The sequence below is a fragment of the Myotis brandtii genome, unplaced genomic scaffold (assembly GCF_000412655.1).
Source record: "Myotis brandtii unplaced genomic scaffold, ASM41265v1 scaffold359, whole genome shotgun sequence".
NCBI lineage: Eukaryota > Metazoa > Chordata > Mammalia > Chiroptera > Vespertilionidae > Myotis > Myotis brandtii.
In genome coordinates, this window is record NW_005363802.1 from 321,116 (window position 1) to 326,226 (window position 5,111).

The window sequence follows — 5,111 nt, forward strand, 5'->3', positions numbered from 1 at the left end:
CCCCTTTCACTCCCCGCCCCTGCCCAGGCCCTCACTACCCCATTATCTGTGCATGTATTCATACACATTCATTGGTTGATCTCTTTCCACCTACCCTCCCCTGCCTTCTAAGTGAAATAAGCCAGTCAGAGAAAGGCAACTATCATATGGTTTCACTCATATATGGAATCTAAGTAACCAGATAAACTGAGGGGGAAAAATAGACCCCAGAGACATAGAAGCATGAACAGACTGTTGAACCTCAGAGGGAAGGGAAAATATTTTAATTACCAAATACCCAATATTACCTATTCATATACCATGTGTCTCTGTAGCATCTATCCATTCATTATTTATTTGACTGTATCCATCATCTGCTTTGACTCATTTAAAAGAATAAGTTTACCTGTGTCACTTGAAGATTTAAGCTTCAATTCTTTTAAAATCCTTTAAGTTGTTTATACGGTTGGGTATGTCATTCAACATCTCTAAGTTTTGTTGTTTTTGTTCATTTTACTAAGGAACTGCTTTTCCCAAAGTAATTCTTCTTCCTGATATTTCTAATATTGCCATGTCACATAAACCTGAGGTTTACTTATGATTCATTTTTCAGTAACAATACTCATTGCAAGACGTTTTTATGCACTTAACACAAAGAGAACAGCTGATGTTTCAGAGACATTGCCTGAAGCTGTCATGGTGAGGGATAAACCTTGAATAGTCACAGCTTGTAGGGGGGGTGCTCTCTTCTCCCATCACAAATCATTGCCAGGGGCCGCTCCTGCATGGGCATTTGCATACAGAATATATCATCTTCTTTCTTTAGCAGAGTACTAGGATGAATACATGGCCACACTCAGAATAGCAACTTCAAATATTAATATGAGTTTAACCTGAAACAATTTTTTAAAAATATATTTTATTGATTTTTTACAGAGAGGAAGGGAGAGGGATGGAGAGTTAGAAACATCGATCAGCTGCCTCCTGCACACCTCCTACTGGGGATGTGCCCACAACCAAGGTACATGCCCTTGACAGGAATCGAACCTGGGACCTTTCAGTCCGCAGGCCGACGCTCTATCCACTGAGCCAAACCAGTTAGGGCTAACCTGAAACAATTTTATACCAGGTTTTTGTTTCCATTTATTAATTATTCTTCCTTTACCATTGTTGTATCTTGAAAATTTTCCAGCTTACAGAAAAATTGCAAGAATAATACAATGAATATTTGTATATCCAACATCTCAGTTCACCAATTAACATTTTGCCATATTTGTTTATCACTCTATGTATGTATGTACATATGTTTATGTATAGGTACATACACATAGTATATGCATGTGTGTGCACACACCTACATAATATATATATGTAAGCACATGTGTAATTAATACATATAAAATATTTTCTAAATGAACCTTTTGTGAATAAACCATGGGCCTCATGATTCTTTACCAGAGCTTGAATTAGGATGAGGTGAGTGAGGCAGAAAATTTAAAGGGTCACCAAAAAACTCATTCATCAGAATAAATATTTTAGTGCAATATTTTAAAATTCAGTGTTAAATAAAAAAGCCTGTGATGACTATAACATTAAAAATTTTAAAGAGAAGCTGTTGTTTGTTTTATCACCCTGCATAACTGTACAATGATAATAGTGTTTCCAATCAGCCTGCGGTTCTGGGACATGTAGCTGTTGGGTTTTAGAAGAATGACAATGGCTTTCAAACAGATTGGGCAATGTGGGCTTTATATATACTCATGTGTTTTGGTTGTAGAGCCTGCATTAACTTTTTGATGCAAAATGTGCACATAGGGGCGCACATTTCTCCATTTGTGTCATGCTCTCACATGGCCCTGCACTAAACACTTCCGTGTGCATCTCCCAAGAACACAGAGATTCTTCTACATAACTTGGTGCAGTGGCCACATGCAGGAAGTTTGACATTGATGTACTATGATTATCTGATATACGTCCATTTTAAGTTCCCATGATTGTGGCACTGATGTCTTTTATGTCTTTTCCCCTCTCCCCCAAATCAGGATCCAGTAAAAGCTTATGCATTACATTTAGTTATCAAGTCTCTTTATTCTCCTTTCATCTAGAAAGCCTCTCCCATTTTGTCCTTCACACCATTGACATTTTTGAAGAGTCCAGCTCCATTGTTATGTAGACTATCTCTCAATTTTTATTAGCCTTTTTCCGCAAGAATACTTCATCATGCCAGATTTTTAAAAACATATTCTTGTTCGAGTCTTATTGTACAGCTATATGGAATAGGAATGAGTGACTGCTTTGTAATGAATGATGTTGCTTTTTAAATGTAGCAACATAAGATATCTCAGTGTGCAGAGCCAGTTATGTGAGAACAACTGAAACAGATGGGATTTGTTCTGGAAAAGTAGTTCATTCCAAATTATCAGAGGAAATGTATTCCTTTTAGGTTTTAGAGATTTTGTGCTGGAAAAATTGCTGACTAGAATGACAAGGAGTTTCAGCTCCTGGGCCAGCTTTGGCTGATTGGAGGTGACATTCAAGGCCTCCCAAGGCCTCAAGAGGAAAGAGTCACCATTAATGATGTCTGCCATGGACAGCTAGATGAGGGGTGGGGATGAGGATGCGGCTAGTGTTAGGACTGCACTAGATAAGAAGTGACTGTGGCCTTATGCTGCTGCAGGCCATAATTCTTACCTAACCTGGGCCAAGTTTCCTGAACATGCAGACATAAAACATCGAGGACTGACTAGAAGTTGGTAAGATTGTTTTCTTGTGGCTCATTGTAACTATTTTTCTATAAGCACAGCTCATACTTACATAATTCAACTTTAAACTCAGACAGATCTTTAAAAATGCATGAGCTTCTATTGTAATGGTTTTCTAATTTCCAACTAAAAGAACTGTTGTTAAATGATTAAAAAAATTAGTTCCCATCCTCTAATATTTACAAGTATTGATCAACATTATAAATATAATAAGATTAAAAGCTGATGAACTCCCTCTCAGGTACTAAGGGAACAACCTGGAAATCTTCTTTATTGTCATTTTGGACAATAGACTTAAATTTGAGTATGGAACAACCTTATCTTCTTGGAATTTAATGAAAGGTAAATAAAGAAGCTGTACTATGAAGATTTTACTCAGAAAGAAGGGTGATGGCATCCAGCTCCTCCATGATGCCCCTTTGTTAACTCCTTGTCATACAGTCTAGTTGGGAGTAAATTTCTCCTTCTTTGCCAAATGCATGTTTTATTGTTCTTCATGTCTTTCCTGTGGGAGTGGTGAACCATGTATATGCTAATGGACTTCTCAGTTAATTCTGCAAATAGAGCTGAAGGGCAATTTGGCAGTGCTGATCTCAATTTTAAGTGGACACCCTTCTTTCAAATTGAAAATTTTATTGAGATCATTGTAAATTCACATGCAGTTGTAAGAAATAATATGAAGAGATCTCCTGTGGCTTTGCCCAGTTTTACTTTTGCAAAACTCTAGTATTATACTGAAACTGGGCACAATGGGTCTGAGGTCGCCTGTCACTACTTGAGCCAAATTAAGCAGAGACAAGGTTGAATCATATATGAGTGTTTATTCCAATAAGGCCGGCAGTATGGGGAGAGCAGTCGGTCACTCTGGAAATTCTGCTCTGACCCCTCTTGCTGGTTGGTTGATTATATACATAAGAGGAAGAAGATAGCTACGTGTAGCTGCGAGCTGCAAAGTGTAACATGGAAAGGGGAGGATAGGGTCTGCAGTCTGGCTTTCAGGAGCTCAAAGTCCGATAACAAGGTGGCTAATCTTCTATGATGTTGCAAACAGCTCAGCCCGTTCCTGGGACCAGAGCATGGTCAGCATTCCTGAGAAAACTGGAGGGGGTCAGGCTCTGGCAACAGCAACAGAATCAAATCATGTCCTGTCCTTGTTCTGTTCTCAAAATGTATTTCTTTTCTGAATAATGGACCCATTGAGGCATCTTATCTTTTTACAGCCTTGTTTCGTCCTCCAGCTTCCCAGGGTCTGTAAGAAAACTTCTCATCTATAGTTAGTAAGGTAAATAATTATTAGACAACTGTGGCTCTATTCTTATTACATGCCCTTCCCCACTATCAATATCACAACCAGGAAATTATCAGTAACACATTCTACTAATCTCGTTCAGAATTCTTCATTTTGATTTGTACTCCTGTGTGTGTCTTTAGTTCTAGAGAAATTATCACGTGTATGAACACACCTTTGTCTCAGTATTTCCACTCTTAGGAATCTCTCCTCCAGAAATATTTGCATGTGTGCACAACGCTACATGTAAGGAAATAGGGACTCAGTATTTTTGTAATCCTATATAATAGAAGGGTAATATGCAAATTGACTCTAACAGCAGAACGACTGGGAATGACTGGTCACTATGACACACACTGACCACCAGGGGGCAGGTGCTCAATGCAGGAGATGCCCCCTGGTGGTCAGTGTGCTCCCACAGGGGAGCTCTGCTCAGCCACAAGCCAAGCTGATGGCTGCCAGCACAGCGGTGGTGGTGGGAGCCTCTTCCACCTCCTCAGCAGCGTTAAGGATGTCCGACTGCAGCTTAGACCTGCTCCCCGCTGGCAAGTGGACATCCCCTGAGGGCTCCCAGGCTGCCAGAGGGATATCTGACTGCCAGCTTAGGCCTGATCCCCTGGGGAGTGGGCCTAAGCCAGCAGGTAGACATCCCTCGAGGGGTCCCAGACTGTGAGAGGGCACAGGCCGGGCTGAGGGACCCCCCCGAGTGTACACATTTTTGTGCACCAGGCCTCTAGTTATAAATAAAATGGTAACATTCTACCTCCATCTTATGGAAATGATAAAATACTTTTGGAACAATATGGGATACTTCCAGTGGTGACTAAAAACAGGGACATAGTTCTATATGCTGAAATGTAAAGAGCTCCAAGACAAAGTAAGTGTAAAAAAACATAGAACTATATGATAATACTAGAAGCTCATTGCAGGAGGATTCCTGCAAGAATAGGGCTTCCTTTGGGCCAATCGCACCACCAAGCCCCTCTGCCCAGGGCCGCAGACGGGAGTCCCGGCTGGGGGCAGGGCTTAGGCGGCGCTTTCACTCCGCCAAGCCCCTCCGTCCAGGGTCGCACACGGGGGTC

The 5,111-nt window shown here is 40.7% G+C and overlaps 1 protein-coding gene and 1 pseudogene across 1 annotated transcript in view; both read left to right on the forward strand.

Annotated features, from left to right (window-relative positions):
- The window catches only part of LOC102242170, an 11,285-nt pseudogene that overhangs the window by 4,511 nt on the left and 1,663 nt on the right, over window positions 1-5,111 (forward strand).
- Window positions 2,685-5,111, forward strand: part of ASB9 (ankyrin repeat and SOCS box containing 9) — a 24,337-nt gene continuing 21,910 nt past the window's right edge. Inside the window, exon 1 of the mRNA XM_014544308.1 lies at window positions 2,685-2,732. The gene's annotated coding sequence lies outside the window, so the exon portion shown is untranslated. The remainder of the gene's footprint in view (window positions 2,733-5,111) is intronic.